General features: G+C 33.9%; 2 protein-coding genes across 3 annotated transcripts in view; both read right to left on the bottom strand.

Annotated features, from left to right (window-relative positions):
* Positions 1-18,376, bottom strand: part of LOC118205619 (uncharacterized) — a 73,510-nt gene that overhangs the window by 5,288 nt on the left and 49,846 nt on the right. The window contains exon 2 of one of the 2 annotated variants that reach the window (XM_085823571.1): positions 4,981-5,100. The exons of the other annotated variant lie outside the window; for it this stretch is intronic. The gene's annotated coding sequence lies outside the window, so the exon portion shown is untranslated. The remainder of the gene's footprint in view (positions 1-4,980; positions 5,101-18,376) is intronic. 2 annotated transcript variants of the gene reach the window in all.
* The window catches only part of LOC118205620 (clavesin-1-like), a 61,137-nt gene that overhangs the window by 27,661 nt on the left and 15,100 nt on the right, over positions 1-18,376 (bottom strand). The gene's annotated exons all lie outside the window — the stretch shown is intronic.

Raw genomic sequence — 18,376 nt, 5'->3', positions numbered from 1 at the left:
ACGGTAAGAAAATGAGGCTTAGCCGCACTTAAACCACTTTTAAATTGTTTATAATTCTACAACTATAATGTGCAGGTTAACTAAAGGCATAAAAACCTTAACCGGAAGATAAGAACAACATGATTCAACTATTTTTAAAGCAAAAAATGCACAATTTACAAACGTATAAGAACAAAGAAACTGAGCTCACTGAGTCGAGTAACAGAGGGGATATATGTATAAACTTTTGGAACGGCCGATTACAACCAAAAACGGAGGTGCACATATACATGTTGTAGCAGTCCCACATACAAAAATTCGACATTCTGAAGCTATTCGTTTTTGAGATTTGTTTATGTGAGATACATACGTACGTACGTAAAAAATCTCTTCTGAATCCATTTTAAATTAAGTTTATAATTCTTTTGGGAAAAAAGAGTCCTTTATTCTGTCCTTACGTACAGATGTCATGCAAAAACATCGTTAAATTGCATTCGATAGCGGTCAAAGTAGATATTTTCGGTGAAATATGTTACCCGGAATTTTTCGTCATTTCAATACTTCCTTTTCTTCGTTCAAAAAAGTAAAAAACAGTGGATGTTTACAAATTGAGGAAAAAGGAGAAGATTCGTTAGGGTTTCTTGTTCTTTCCTGAATTAAATTTTAATACTTCTACATTTTTATTTTTATATGTTTACAGTACTTTATAAAAGTTCATATGGAAGAACTTGGATGTAAATGTAATGCTGGACAGCAAAGAATTCATTCGATAACATTTTAAGTGCTAGAGACTTTAAATTTTCCTCCATTTCAACCCACTCAAAGCTTGTTGTAACGAATGTCACAGGACTGAAAGTTTGATTTATTATATCCGATTCGAAAAGAAAAATCAACTGATAAAAATTTACTGATAAAACAAACAAAAAAAAAACAAAAAAAAAAAAAAACAAAAAAAAAAAAACGAATTAATCAGCTTTGCCGCATTTACCAAATGCTGTGAATAATAGCTCTAGTTTTGAAAATAATCACGCAAGGGTTTATTATAATTATTATTATGTGCATTCCATTATTTTTCAGTTTCACCATTTATTATTAATAATTTTACACGATAAATTACTTGATGTTAAAGGTCATGGCTCAAATTTTTCCCTCCTTAAGAATCTCCTTTAAAAATATAAATTTAAATTTATGAATAACTGTTTTATCTATAAAAAGTGAAAGAAAAGATATTAAGAATTTTTTTTAACTTGAATACAAATATGATCTGCAATTTTTTGCTTGGAGTGGTGCAGATTTCAGGAAAAGTTATCCATATTTATCTCCAAAAAAGATTCGATTATACAGTTTGTGTGATTAAAAATTCATTAATGACAGGTGTCCTAGCTTTTGCATCTGTTGTGGGAAGAAATACCCTTTCCATGCGTTACGATTTTAAAATAATTTTTCAACATCAAAAGAAGAATCTTCAACATCGGCATTTTTCATTTTAATTTCTGTGATATTATCTTAATCACTCAGATCATTGTGTGTAACATTAACCCTATTGCGTGTTTGAGACAGCTTCTTGTAGCATTCTGAAAATATTTAAATGCTATTTAGGGAAAGTCTCCTCAGAACCGGTTGCTAGAACAGTGTACAGAGAATAATTTCTAATGGTTGACTCTATAATCAAAGTGTGATCCGAATATCGTGTTATTCCTCGAATAAGAAGAACAAATGCTTACCAGGAAGTGTCAGAACTCGATAGAGGAAGGATTGTTGCTTACCGACAGTGTAGATTATCGTTCTGTGATATCGCCCGTCACACTGATCGACATCCAAACAGTCATGCGAATGTGCAACCAATGGCTTGCTGAGGGTCATATTAAAGACCATGCAGCATCTTAACGCCCTCTCCTGACTAACGCGGGAGACGACAGACATATTGTGAGGTCAGCACTGAAAAACCATATAACCATATCACGAACCATTAATCAGGAAATGAGCATGTTTCTAGTACGCCCAGTATCCGCTCGTACAAAGTGTTGACTTTTATAGCAGCGTCGACTATCAGCACGGCGATCATTGCTTCGACTTGACAATGCAGCATAGAGAGAGACAGCGACTCTGGTGCGTCGAACGACAAAGTTGGAAGCTGGAGTGGCACAATGTTGTGTTTTCAGACGAATTCCGGTTCTGCGTGTAGTATTCTGATGGCCGTATACGTGTCTGGAGGCTCCCAGGAGATCACACGTCGCCTGCTTGCATTCGATGTCGGCATAGGGCCCTTTAGATGGTGTGATGCTTTTGGTAGCCACTGGGTAGATGACACGCACATCTCTATTTTGGTTTGATGGTAATTTGAACTCAGATTGGTAAATTTCAGACATCACATCCAGTGGTTGTACGCTATCTTCGAGGCCTGCTAAACGCCATCTTCCAACAAGATAATGCAAGACCAAATGTTGCAAGTTGTGTTCTGACCTTCCTCGATACACAGGGTATTCGACTGGTGCCCTGGTCTGCACGGTCTCGAGACCTTTCACCTATTGAAAACATCTGTTCATATGTTGCTGAGAGACTTGCCCGCCACCCCTCTCCAGCTAATACGATTGATGAAGAGTGGCATAGACTTGAAGCAGCATTTGCCCGTTTCTGTCATCCAAGCCGAGCTCAACTCCTTGCCTAACTGGGTAAGGGCCATTTTAGCTGCCAGGGGTTTGCAGCTGTTTCTACTAGTTTCAAATACCTGTAAACCCCCAAACTGCTTACAAATTTAATCATTTTGTCTTCGTGCCATACTGTTTACGCACAATAAATATATTTTTTGCATTTCCTTCCGTTCATGGTGTTGTAATTTTAATGACCAGCAGTGTGTATTCAGAATAGATCACACCTTTTTTAATTATTTTTGCTCATATAATTTTTAAAATGTTCTGGTTCGTTTTCCATCAAAAGAAGCCACATTACAACTTCTGTTACTGAGAAGCTTCTAAGGCATATTTGCAATAAAAAGCAAATGCTGCAATCTGCTGAATTAAGAAGTTCATGTACACCGCGCAAAAATTAAAAAAAGAGGGGGACAGGTCTGCATCTCTCGATAGCCGATTAACGAAATTTAAATTGCTTTTTTCCTGTCTTGACTTAGGATATATATTAGATTTATATCTAGCACTATTCTAACATAGGTATTTTGACGCAAAATCGGACTTTTTCTGAAATAACCTATCAGTTTTTTTTTCCATATTTCGATTCTACGACTCAAATTTTGCCTAGATATCATATTTTGTAACTTTTGGTGAGCAAGTTACGGAGAAATTTAAAAATTTATCTTGGCATATTTTTTTTCAGTTTGCGCCAAGAATAATTTACTTGGTGAATTTCTTAGTTTATGGTAACCTACTTACTTTCCTTATTTTTCATTGATGCACAAGAGGAAAAAAGGTCCATCGTTCATTCTTTCAAATAATTTGAACAAAGTGTGTAAACCACATTTTCGTTATTATCGCTTATATTAAATACGCCATATTTCAAAACCCGCCAAACGTAAATTCGCGTATATCTTAAGAAATTTTGAATAACAAAGTCTAAGTTTTGGCAAATATGCTTAGAAATACATCTACTTTAAGATGATGTTAAAAGTTTTATAGTTTATCATTCAAAATATTTTTCCAAAAATTTATGAAAAATATTTAAAAATACAAATTTTTAAAATAAATAAGAAAAAAATGTGCGAATTATATTTGTATTAAGCCTAAATTTCGAATTCTGGAAGAAGGAATCAAGTAAGTTTAATAAAAAAAATCTGATGTGTACACCACATCACTTCCTTGTACGGAATATTAAATTATATGCATTTTTTCTTGCATTTCATTTAAACTTATTGGATTGAATTAAATCTACTTCGTCGACAGCGCATAAACCACAATAAGATAAATGCATTCTTTAAAATTCACTCTAGTATTTGTTTACCATAGCGACACTCTGGCGCTAGATTCACTTAACAGTATTAATAATTATATGACAGTTAACTTATATAATAATTATATAACGAAAACTAAGTTAACTGTTATATAATCCAATGACTATATAACAGTTAACTTATATATTTCGTTCATATTATAACTCATAATGCGCAAAATTTATATCATTGAAAGAACAGAATTATCTAATCGTTGCCACATGTTCTATTCAAATACTATAATAAAGCTAGAATGATGTATAAAAGAAATTAAGCAAACAAAACAAAAAAGAAACAGTTTTTCACAGACGATTGAGTATTTCTCATTTAATTAATTCAATTCTCACTTCGCGAGAAGGCAAAAATGCATAAAAGCTCAAAATATCTATATTAAAAATTACGAAGTAAATCTTAAACACCCTTTTCCTCGAAGAAATTCCAGAAAGAATTAAGCATGATTTAATTGGCAATAATAAATGAATGCGTTATCTTAATTGGCAATAATAAATGAATGCGTTATCTTTGTTGTTGCGAAGCTAAGTTTCTCTAGATTGGCAGCAAATCCACTAGTCTCTGTTTCAAATGTAAACATCAATGGCTGCCATATAGAAAAGGCTTAGCGGCACTTAGACAACTTTAAAATTGTTAATAATTCTCAAAATATTGTATACAGATTTACTAAAGGCATAAAAACCTTAACCGGAAGATAAAAACAACATAATACAATCATTTTTAAAGCAAAAAATATACAATTTACAAAGATATAAGAATAAAGAAACTGAGATCACTGAGCCGGGTAACAGAGTGGATATATGTACGTTTGGTGCGGCCGATTGCAACCAAAATACGAGGTGCACATCCACATGTTATAGAAGTCCTATAGACAAAATTTCAACGTTCTGAGGCTACTCGTTTTTGAGTCATGCGAAATACGTACGTACGCACGCAAGTACGTACGTACATACGTTCGTACAGACATCACGAAAAATTATCTTCAGAATTTATTTTAAAGCAGTTTTATAATTTTTTTGAAGGAAAAGAGTATTTTATTCTGTCCTTACCTACAGGGACAGGGAAAAGTGGACGGAGCACCAGAACTTCGTCAGTGACTTTTACAGGTGTTGCTCCGCCGCACTACTGTACCCCGCTGGGCTTTTAGTTGGCCCGCATCGGATGCTAGCCTACCAAGACATTTACATAGTAAGTTTACATTAATATTAGACTTACGTATTGAATATACAATTACAAAGACATAGTATACAATTATTGCAAAGAAATTACCTTTGTCCTTACCTACAGATATCACGCAAAAACATCGTTAAATTGCATTCGATAGCGGTAGAAATGGATATTTTCGTTGAAATATGCTGCCTGAAACTTTTCGCGATTACAATACTTCCTTTTTAATTCGTACAAGGAAGTAAAAAGAGATATCAATAAATCAAATTCAGGTAACACTGAGGAGCTAAAATTTTGAGAACTGATTTTTAAAAACCTACTTGTGTGATTTTTACAAAATTTGGCAGTTTGCTATAATTTGAGTCGTAGAATCGAACTATGGAAAAAAATCGTCATGTCATTTCAGAAAAAGTCCGATTTTGTGTCAGAATACCTATATTAAAGCAATACTATATTTAAATCTAATACATATCCTAAGCTTTCGAGACATGAAAAACGCAAGTTGAATTTCGTCAACCGGCCCAGTAGAACGGGAGATATAAGAACTGTCCCATTTTTTTTCCGCAGTGTACTTTAGATTTAATAAAAATAACTTGTATTAGATTGATTGCCTTCAATCAGTAAGTTATGAATAAAAACTAAATTTAAAATTTTCTGACTCGGAAATAAAGTATACTAAGGAAATACGTAAAACACCTTCATTTAGCTTCAATAAATGTTTCATATTTATTACAAGTTTTATTATTTCTGTTGGAAAAGGAATGTATATAAATTTGACAAAATTAGCTCGAAGAAGACTATGATTTCCCCAGAATCTTAATTATATAAAAGTGTAATTGTATAATCAGTCAAAACGAAAAAGCATAATTCTTAATAAAGCATTAATTCATGAAGAAATATTTTACAGAACCAAAAGGTGTTATTCCAGCTATTTTTTTCTTCTCCTTGCGTAATGCAATGTGCGCTATCAATTTTAATTAAACAAAATTTTATATTTTAGTATAATTAATTAATTTTTTATTTGGATTTCATGCGTTACTTTAAGCATTCTTCAAAACTGTAAAAAATAGCCCCAGAATATTAATCTATTTCAAAAACTATTAATCAACTTACTTCTTAACACCACGAACGTCAGCTCCTCAGATCTTCATCAAAAATGTTTAATAACGGGAAAACAATAACTGCTAGACTGTCACTATTTGAAGAATAGTGATGGGGAAACCCTGTTACTGCTTTCTCCGCATGTAGAAAATCCCGTTTAACCTTGAGGGAATTTTCATTAATTCTTCGTGTCGGGGACAGATATAATGATGCAATCAGAAGAAAAGTTCATAAACCTCAGACTATTTAATAATAATTGTTTGAAAATTGTTGTTTGGATTTTGTTTGCTTTAACCAATTTTTTTTTTTAACTCGCGTTTACGTGTATAACGACAATGTCAGACATGAACTCTAATACACGCCAATCAAAATTAAGGAAGAAACACTTTCTCCGTTAATTCCATTTTTTAAAATCATTTCAAGAAGATATGAAAGATAACATTACATATATATGTATATAAATATGCTAATATTTGAAATGTGTATGAAACCGTTTTTGGCATAGGATAAAACTAGCCCTGTCATCTAGAGAAATTGCCATATTCAAGGTAAATTTATTTACTATTAACTTGCAGGGTTTCCTTTAGTTCAAGTTACGTATTATTCAAACTTTTGTTATCTTTCCTGAACTCATCAACTTCCCCTCGCATTTCCTTGCCAGGATGTAAATTTAAAGTAAAGTGAAGTGAGTATTTAAACGGGATGAATCTTGGAGTTTATTCAGAGCGTGTTTTCGCTAGCCAACGCACGTTTCGTTTCTGACCTTGATGTTACGCTGATACGCCTTTTTGTCATTTGAATAACTATCACGCCTGTTAGGTTTGTCGAGTCAATCTAAACTAGCCGTAACTTAAAGTGCTAGACCAGCAGTAATCTTTTTATTTGGGTTTATTGTGTTACAAATTTTTAGATTCCACCGCAAGTTGTCGGTGTTATTGTAAAGTACAAAATACGTGTCTTTCTGTTCATAGTTGATATTAATAAAGGGTTATTTTCACCCTTCTTCTGGGCTGGTATTACTTCACGCTTGTACGAGAAGTCGCCAGGTTCATTAGTAGGATATATATTAGTTTATGTTATCTAAGAGAACTAGATCCTATAAACTATTTGCAAGTTGCTTTTTTCCACTTAGCATCTTTGACAGTACAGCCAGCACTGACTGGATATAAGGGCTGTAGCTGTATTACATATGCGCGTATTCAACTCTAATGCCCAGCATAAATTAATTCTCTCGCATTACATCAGCAACAATAGCACGCGGTTTTTAATGATTTTCATCTTTCTAATCAAATGGTCGTAAAAGCTGAAGTTCCATCCAATATTTCACCTATATTCAATTTTAATCGATTAAAAGCGGCAAAAAATTTATCATAATTGATCAGAAATCAATAATGGGGACAAACAAACACATAAACAGACATTCTTTATATATATAGATAGATAGATTTTAAAAAACATACAAATTTTTGATTAACAAATTCTACGATTTGAAAGCGAGCAGTAGAAAAACTATTCAAAATAAAGCATTTTTATCTCCAACGCGCGAGACTCTTGCCACTAGGAAAATTGCGTGCGAAAACTAGAGTTTTCAGAGTTTCTAATTAATATCTCGGCTGTTTAAAGTCGTACGAAGATGGAAACATTCGAAATGGCTTTCCACGAATTTTTGTAATCAGGAGTAACGTATTTAATGTTTAGCAATGCCATTTTTATTTCATTGTAAGACTTAAAAATATTTTATTAGCAAACTATATGATTTGAAAGCGAGCAGTGTCAACACTTCTCGAAATAAAGCAGATTATCTCCAGCGTTCGAGACTGTTGCCATTCGGAAAAATGAGGGTGAAAATTAGCATTTTCAGAGTTTTTAATTAATATTTAGCTAATTTCTATTGGAAAAAAGTGGACATCGACCTTTCCCAGGACCCAGGAAAGAATTGTAGAAAGTTTTCGTGACGCTAGCTATAGTAGTGACTGAGTTAATCGCAAACAAACACACAGACATTCTTCTTTCTTTATATATATATATAATATTTTATGAAGCCAGTAGGATATATTTAATCTTATGCAGCTATAGATTACTTGTCAATTACATGCAATACAGGTTTCATATATTTAACAATATCGTGCAGCTACAGGTTTTAGTAGATGTTTGGTAGCTAAATATATAATTACATGCTTTATATGCTACAAATGTCTGACAAGTATATCAGTACTTAATAATACTATACATTTACGTAATATGTGATTTGCATTGTGATTTATCTCACTTGTCAGACTGTAACATTAGAACAAGCTCACGAAATTGATCGTGATAAGCACAGCAAGATTGTGCCTGTCGTTGGCAAGAGCCTTGAGCACATTACAGATGACAGTACGACAGTCGTTCAGTTCCGCCCCCAATTTTCATGGAGAACGCCCCGGGGGACGGGTCCTAGAGTTTCCCACGTCTCTTCCCCTACCACCAACCTCTGGAGAGGACTTTGGGATCGCCGCATATTTAGAGTGCCCCCATGCTGCACGGGCACTATACATATACAAACATCCATGCCTTCTCCAGAATTCGAACCCAGGCCCTGCGGTACCGCAGTAGGCTCCCCTAACCACTATACCGTCTGGGCGGCACTATACAAATGTTGTAATATTTAGTAATACTTTGAATTTACTTTAACAGACTTATGATATATATCGAACAAAACAATGTTTCATTGTGGAATATAATATGTGCAGTATTATGAAGCTTCAGATGCTTAAAATAAATAAACATGGCCACAAAAATAAATAAACATTATCCATCATTAGCAGAAGTGCGTTGCTAGGCAGAATTAAATATTATTCACAAATCAAATGCAAGTTTAAAAAATCACGGTAGAGAATTAAAATTTTTAAGAACAATTTACGATATGTGTACTAAGTTTGGTAGCTTTCTTCAACTACAATGTGTGTTGCTCTGTGTCATGAACAAAATGTTATATAAACAGTTAGCAGCAGTACTTGTGTTATTTAACCTCTAAACTGTTAGAGCCGTTGCCGATTTGATGCATTATTCTGTATAATATTGAGCCTGTTTATTGTTTAATGTATTTCTGGTCCATCCACTAGAACGGACAAGGATGCGAAGAAGAACCTGTTCTCCTAATCGCTTCACATTATTGCCATTGATAATATTTTTGAAACTCCAATCACTAAGGCATATGATAAACGGACAGAGCCTAATTTCAAAAATTAAGCCCGTCCGGAGTACCGGAATCGTATGGAACTTCCGGAGCTCTATGGAAGACCATCAGGAAAAGTAAACAAAAATAAATAAAGGAAATAATAAACATTGAACAATAAAATTAAATAAAACTTAACCAAATAAATAGAAATATCCATGAATTAAATCAAACTAATCCCAAAGAGTTAAATAAAAAATTAAAATGTAGAAGATTAACATTGTTGTGGCTCCGACTGAATGTAAGCTCATGACCGGGATGGACTCGTTACGGGCTTAAATTCATATCAGTGAAGCAGGGCAATGGCCACTGAAAAATCTCATGATATGACGTTTTTTATTAATAAGCGAACTAATAACGAAATAAAGGGTTAACTAAATAAACGAGCTGCTATTGTTATTCATTCCGGCATTTCGAAACAGAATTGGTCTGACGCAAACTGCTATAAATGTGCCAAAAATCGTCCTGAAAAATATTTTTATTATGCTCATATTATGTACAGATTTCATCCGCAATCTTTCAATTTTACTTTAATTAGTTTCCTGTTTCTTATTAGTAACGTCAAAATAGTCATATTTCAGCATTTAAGCACTATTCGTCCAGTTACGTTACGAAGATTTCCAAGTTATATTCCTTAAATGGTTACGGAGTTTGACGATTAAATAACAGATAAGATTGGTATCAGGAAACCATTTACAGTTTATCAAGCACGTCGATTTAAGATTCTACGTAATATCGATTGTCTTAATTGTCTCAAAGAACAGTAGAACTTCTTTAAATCAAATTAAATGTCGAAATACAGAATACGAAATTAAGATTTTCTTAATAAACTGAAATTTTCTTTAGTCGAAATTTTTTCCTGCTGACTTCAATTCCATTTCAAAAATAAGAAAAATTATCAATTTAATTCCAGAAAATACCAATAATTTTGGAAACCTTTCAACTCCCTCTATCTAATCTGTTCAATTTATCTATTAAATGATAAGAAATAAGCAGATATTCAATTCCAAATTTTATTCTAGTTATAGCAAGAAAAAAAGATAATTGATTCAGAATAAAAATTACCTCATGTATGTTATGCAAATCTTTCCCAGTATGTAATTACTGAAACATGCTTTGGAACTATATTTAATATTATATAAAATAATATTAGACAATATTACGGATTATATTACAAAAATTTATTAATCTGGATTTTTTTTTTATTATTATTTTATGTAAATAATGTTACGAACTACTCATGTGCCATTACTGGCGCCTGCCATCAGAAATATCTTCCTAACCTGCTACTTTATTTTTAGTTAAGTATAAATGCAAACATTTCGCTCTTCAGTTTGTGCACGATTCCTGAACATGATTTCAACCTTTTGAAAAATGTCTCGGTCAATACTGCCAGAATTTGTGTATTTTATTTTTCATAATGAGTATAATAAACTTTCTAATTAAATAATCTAATGAACGAGAGCCATATAAAAATTAGATTTCGTAATTTTTGCAATTTTCTAAAATTTTAAAATGCGTAATATGAACGATTTTCTTGTAATAAAGGCAATACTTTCCTTATAATAACATAAAGATTTTTATAGGCATGATTTATATATAATACACTCATGTCCATAAATTAAGGATAATGCAAAATCAGGCAAAGGAAGAGTTAGAAGCAAAAAAAATTTGACTTATTTGTAAAGCTTATTTATTAAACAAAAGGTAAAAAGGGAAAAAAAAAAAAAAAAAAAAAAAAAAAAAAGATGCTATATGTTTGATATTATTAAAAAAATTAGCGATTTTTTCTCCCCGCAGCAAATTACGAAAAAAAAATCTATTTACAAAAAACCAATATTACATGATTGGTATGATTGTTAATACATTGTATGTCTCCCAGACGATGGAATACAGTCCGTACAACGCCTAGGCATGCTGAGTATCAAATTATCGATCTGATCTCGAGGGATATTACACCACTCAAAAAGCAATGCTCTCCGAAGTTCCGGCAGACATGTAGGAAGAGGTTGACCGGCTGCGACTTGTCGGCCAAGCATGTCCCACACGTGCTCTACTGGATTCAAGTCCGGTGAGAATGCTGGCCTGTCCATTCGGGTGATATCCTCCGATTGAAGGCATTCGCTTACGATTTTTGCACGGTGAGAACGGGCGTTGTCAACCGTAAACATAAATTGTGCGCCCAAGGCGCCCCGAAACAAACGTACATGTTGTTCCAGAATAACGTCCCGATAGATTTGGCTTGTCAAGGTTACAATTTGAACATGCAGGTCAGTTCTGGAACCCAGAATAATTCCACCCCATACGAGCACTTCTGCACCACAGTAGCGGTGTCGTTCAATGATGTTTTCTAGGTGGTAACGGGTACCTGGAGCTCTCCATATGAAAGTCCGGCGAGAATCAGACTGCAAGCTAAGCCTGGACTCGTCGGAAAACATCACACAAGCCCACTGTTGCGGTGTCCACAATGCATGCTCTCTACTCCAGGCTAACCGCAGGCGACAGTGAGTTGCAGCAAGTGGAACATATCTGACAGGTCTACGAGCATATAGACCAATCTGCCCTAAGCGTCTGTACACGGTCTGCCTTGAAATTGCCGTACCAGTGGCTGAAGAGAGCTGACGAGACAGGTCTGAGGCTGTGCTCCGCCTGTTTCTTTTGGCATTAACTGCCAAATACCGGTCCTCTTTCGGCGTTGTAACTCTGGGGCGACCTGTGCTGTAACGTCTACTCACATTACCATCATCTTGGAATCGTTGCTAAAGCCTCGAGAGATGACACTCTGGGCAATTCCAAGTTCGTCTGATACTTCCAGTTGGGTACTCCCACATTCCAAACGGCCGATAATTCTACCACGTAAAAAATCATCCAAATGCGTCCTTTGTGTCATAACCATTCGGTTATTGCACTGAAATGCTTATAAAACGTCTGCGAACAATTTTATTTCTTTGCCTGTATTCCTTATATATCACTCTCGTCATTGTGACGTACCATCGGTGTCATCTGGTTACTTCCTGAAATGTACATATGATTCTTGAAGATGTGTGTAGTGATGTTACAGGTGATATATTTACTTTAGAGTTCGATTTCCGCGCGACTCCGAATTATCCTTAAGTTATGGACATGAGTGTATTTAGTATGGTCTTCACTATTATTGTTAGAAGTTTTAATTGAATTCTAAAATTATAAATTTAAAATGATTATTAACACTTCAGAACGACGAACAAACTTGGAACGGACGATGAAAAATTTTAATTATTATTATCATTATTAATTATGACAAAATATTGAGAATATGTACATAGGAAGATAGATATCTTTGAGGAAGATTTTCTCAGAAAATTTCACATTTGCTTTGTAAATGAAGAAACCGTGTTCTGCCATTGAATACCAAATCCAGGATGAGCTTTCTGAGTCTATTTAGATGTTCAGTAACCTTAAAGCCACATGATGACTGAATTCCATTTTATCAGATTTGGCACTCCTTCAACTCTTATTTTACTATTTCTCTTCTTATTAGCAAAATCAGCGAGTATAAAAACTATTGCGTTAAATAATGCTTTAATATCCATATTTTTACTTACCCAACTTAAATGGTGATTACCCAATTTAAATACAAATGATACTGTCAAGTTATTCGGTTGTTGCGAAAATATCGCCCTGCAGGTTAGAAGTATTCTATACATTACAGCATTGGGCATACAGCAAAATTACTCATGCAATAATCTTCATTCTATAAATTTATTTCTGTATGTATGCGTTAAAGAAGGAAGTTACATTACATTAAAATCATCAGTTTTGTATTATTTTACCCTTCGAATCTAACGAATAGTTGCTTTTCCAACAGAACAGTGTTTCGCTTAATTTGTTAAGGAAGACTTACGCTAAACAGGAAAAGTTCACAACAGTTATCTACAGCAAGGACATTATCATAGCATTTTCAAACAGTAATAAACTTAAAAACAGTAATTTAAAATAAACAAATAATGCATAGTAAAGCGAACGAAAGGTCTTCCAAGAGAAAACGGCATAACAAAATGAAATGCGGATTAAAGAAAGGTTTTTTTAAACTATCATAAAGTATTTCTCCTGCTTTCCTAGAGTTCCTTCGTGGTCTAGTGGTTCTGCACGCTGGGCCGGTATTCCAGAGGTCCGTGGTTCGATTCGTGGCGAAGGCGTTTGCTCATTTTTATCTTGCCTGCTACCAAAAAGTACCTAATGTCTCTACACTATGAGAAATTCTTGTTCCGAGTCTCTTGCTAGCACGTTTTTTATCGTGCAATGACTATTAAGTTTACTTTGTATTAATAGATTAACTGACCTATAAGTCGTATGAAATTAATAAAAATATCTATCATTTTGGAATATTTTTACGAATTTTTTCCTCGTATTAATAAAATAACAAATATAGATATCAGTCTCCTTTTTCCTGCTTGCATTTTCCTATTGTTTGCATTATTAAAATATAGGTGTTGTGCTGTTTTGTTGATAGTGTAAGATGTCAAATTTTTCAGGCTTTCAGCAACGGCAAATTATTGATGTCCATTTTCTTCACAACTTCTGATGTACTAGGTGTTTTCCAAGTTCTGATACTGAAAGTTATGATAGCACGTAGAATTCACAGCAAGCTCCTTCTGTCAGACACAATAGGTGATAAAAGAGAAAGCTTAGAAATAGTATTAAAATAGATTCTTATATATTAAAAGAAGATGCTGTGAAAGTGATCATAGATCCCAGCCCGCACAATAACTCTTTAGTTAGGGTGACTTCAGAAAGTAATCATAACAGATTATCTGATCCTAAAAAACTTGCACACAAATATTTATGCAAAACCGTTATCTATAATGATGCCACGAATACAAATCCTAGTGGCCTGGTATGTAAGTCATTTAATCAAATGAAACATATTTCACCTTGTTCTGACAATAGGACATTGTGTATATCTGGAAAATACTTACAGGAGCGTATCATCTGTATCATCACATACCAACTACAAAGCATGGAAGGGAATTTGTCACTCTGCGAACAACTATGCCATGGCTTTCGGCAGGTCCTGTTGTAAAACTTAAAGTGAGTTTGGTTTGATTTGGTTTACTTAATTACGGCAAAGAACTCGAGGACTATCTGCCTAAGAAGAGGGATGCTTTCATGGAATACTTTCTAAAGAAACTATATGGTATACCCGTTAAACATGAGGAAAACCACGAAAACGCTGATGCAGCCAACCTGTTTGCCGTGATTCGAGGCCCGGACAGAACTATCACTGTTCAGCGATTTTACCTCTCGGCCATTGGTCGAATGCTTAAAGAAAGAGAGTACCTCCAAGCACTACATCGAAATTTTAGAAAATTCATCTCCATTCTATGAGACAAAAATGTTTTCTCGCAGGAGAGGGAGTTTTTCAAAATAATAGTGTTTTTTTAAATGCAAATAGATGTGTCTTTTCATGGTACGAGGAATATGAAGACGGAGTACAAGGTAACCTCTTATCATTTTTTGGTTCCTGCACTAATATAAGCACGTTGCGTACGTACAGCAGTCACAGTTTTTCTAATGTCGAAGAGGTATGAAGAAATATTCGAATATGTTATGCATTTGAGAATTATGCTGTTAAAGATAGCTAGGCATTGCTACCAGAAGTTCAAGCTGGGAGATCTTTGTTATGAACCCCACAGTGAGCAACAGGAATTGGATTACAAGAACCTGAAGGCAGCTAGAGAGCATGAAAGTAACAAAACACACGGTGAACTTGCTGCATTCTCCCAAGTTTTCAAATGCAGTCAAACTTTACTTGCACCGCATAGAGAGGTGAACAGCTTGAGAAAATGATCGTACATTGTCGGAAAGTCAACAACGAACAGTGAGTGACAGGCAGTATATCGTTGCTTTTTCAGTGTTGAAACACACCCATATTTGGTCAAATGCTCACAAGTGAAGAAATAATCCTTCAGTACGACACTCAGAAAAGTACCATACATTTCTTGTCACTATGAAACCTTATCTTCACCACCTCAAGAACCCCTCTGCACCCACATAAGATCATGCTTTGTATTTGGTGAACTAGTCGCCAAGTAGAGAATTACGAGGTGCTACCACTAAACCACACCATTACTGAGAGCATGTACTTGCAGTAGTTGCAGCAGAGACATACATTGCAGCAGAGAGCGCCATCGTTGTTTAAACTCAAGTATGTTCTGTATCTCCAAGACAATGTGATACCGCATTTAAGGACGCTTAAGGATAATATTTAACAACTTGGCTAGGAAATATTATGCTTGCCGGTCTTAGCGCTCACAAATTATCACGTATTCCCTACCAAGGACAGGCACTTCCGTGGGAAATTCTTCGACAACGAGGCTGATCTTTATACTCGCTCACGGACTTTTTTGCGTTGAAGCCCCCCCCCAGTGTTTTTGCTAGAGCACTGCACAGGTGCAGGAGCTTTGGTAAAGGGTGCTGAATGCTGATAAAGACTATTTTAAGAACGAATGCTGAATGTTATGTGCTATATGTCTGTTCTTGCGACCACAAGAGGAAAGAACTTTTTCGGCTACCTTGTAAAAGATCTTCCCTGAACCATACAATATCATGTCTTCGTTATCATCAAAACTCTTTGATCTGTTTTCAAGAATAAAGTCAGAAATCAATATCTATTGTAATTTTTTAACGAACAAAGGAATTAAGAATTAATATCTCATACCAACTTTTGCACAAGAACAAGAAATAATGCACGTTTCACAATTTCTTCATGGAGAACAGTTTAATATTCACTTGATCATTGTTCATATTATATATTCTTCTATTTATAGTTAAATTCAGTTGATATTACATTCCAAAACCCTTCCTCTGTCATATTTATAGAAGATCTCTTTTTAGTATTTGGTGTTTCCATTATGTTATAGCTACACATAGTATGTATATGCTTGTGTATGTACCATCTACTTTAGCTTTATTATGTAGGTTGTTTCAAAAACATTACACGACTAATTATCTCTCCAACAACTGATTATAAAGGATAGTTTAAGGAGAAAATCAAATTAAACACATCTAGGCTTTCAGGCTTATGGTAACCTTAATCACTTAAAATTACATACTTGACTAATGGAAATGTACGAAACTTAAATTCTTCTCCGATTTTCTATGATGAAAATTCCAAACAGTAAGTTTTTAGAAAAAATTTCCAGTTAGTTTGACCTTTGAATAGTATTCAATTCACTAATTCCTTATCTTCCTCAACTTCTCGGTCATAAGCAATAAATTTAAGTTGAGTTGTACTATGTTGCATATACCTTCACCAGATTGCCTCTTTCGCATTTCAGATCCGTCATTCTGCTAAACAAAAGTCGCCTTTATATTATTCTTTCATTATCGTGCTTCCAAAGTTTGTTTCAAGTCAGCTGTTAATCAGAATTCAGAAGCAGTTGCAAGTGACAGAAGCTTCTCATCTCATATTATTGACAAGGAGGCTATTTTTTTTCCACGACACACACACAAAATAAAAAATAAAAAAAAAAAAAAAAAAAAGGAGAAGAAGAAAAAGGAAAAAAGTTTCAGATTTTAACGGTCACTCAAAAGGGCTTAAGCTTATCTGATCTCGCAGTCTACAAGTCTGCTCTTCCACTCACTCCTGCTAACACAATTTCTCTCTCTCTCTTTTTTCTTTTGTGTTTTTAAATTTATTATTAATTATTTCTTCACATTTACACTACTTGCAGTTCAAGAACAAAATCACAAAATTTTTAAAACCTGCATAACAGCAAATGGTAAGAATTCTCGTTACTGTATTAAATGTTGCTTACATTTTGATATTTTTATCAGTCTTTTCTCAGTTCATCATATCAGTGTTCAGTTTTCTTAATAAGATGACTAACAAAATTTTTTGCCTTTTTATTATTAACTTTTTATGTGTTCATTTTATTTATTAACAATCCCGTTCTTCGCACGTAAGTCACTTAAAATTAAATTCAACTACAAAATCACAAAATAATTAAAAACAGCATATCTTTAGAATTTCCAATAGACAGATTCGCGCGCTTGATATAAAAATAATAAAATAATATGTATAGTATTGCCACTATGCGCTTTAAAATCGCTGAGTTTGTTAATCGAAAATTCATTAAAGTTTCACAAAATATTAAATAAATAATATTATAAACTCAAACTTCGAGTTCCAGGTGCACATGTTCGAGTTTAGTACTACATTACTCAAAATTTGATGACTATAGGTATTTTTTTTTTTCATAATGTGAGGAACATACATACATACATGCAATTTCTTCATTGTTTAATTTCTTTAAAAATATTCAGGGTGATAATATTTGGTGGTATCAATATGAAAAGCAATACTCCGTTTCTAATGAACCGACGAAAATCCGATTTCGTAACCGATAGCCTCTTTTGGCTTTCGAATCTGTAGTACTGTAAATTTTATAAATTTACTCTGATTAAACTAAATCATGTTGCTTATCATTAGTGTATTCAACATTTAATAAGTTCTGCTTATCCACTAAAGACTTTTCGAAAAGGTCTGTAACACGCAAAACTGATCCTGAAAATCGTGTTTAAAGCTTCAGCTTCCCAGTCTTCTGCAAAAATCTTTAACTAAGGTAAATGATATCTGACTTAACATGTTGGGCTTCATTTAACAATCTCTGTATTAGATCCCCAAAACTTTAAGCTAGGATATTTCAAGTAATTTTGTGCATGTGAGAATGACGGTAAAATGGTTTCATGACAATTGTTATTATTATTTGCTTGCTTGCTTGGCTGCTTCGGCTATGAAAAATATTTCTCTCACTAATATATATATATATATATATATATATATATTTTACTACGGAAACCATATTAAATTTAAGTTTCATATACTTTTACTGAATGTTATCACGTAACCAACATTATCTTCTACTTAACTACTGAAAGTCTGTTCTGTGAATTATATCTTAGAATCAATGTGTGCGACC

This window comes from Stegodyphus dumicola, chromosome 9 (genome assembly GCF_044657685.1).
Source record: "Stegodyphus dumicola isolate Sdum_Otavi_A_Nest chromosome 9, ASM4465768v1".
Taxonomy (NCBI): domain Eukaryota; kingdom Metazoa; phylum Arthropoda; class Arachnida; order Araneae; family Eresidae; genus Stegodyphus; species Stegodyphus dumicola.
This window is presented reverse-complemented; position numbering and strand designations above follow the sequence as displayed.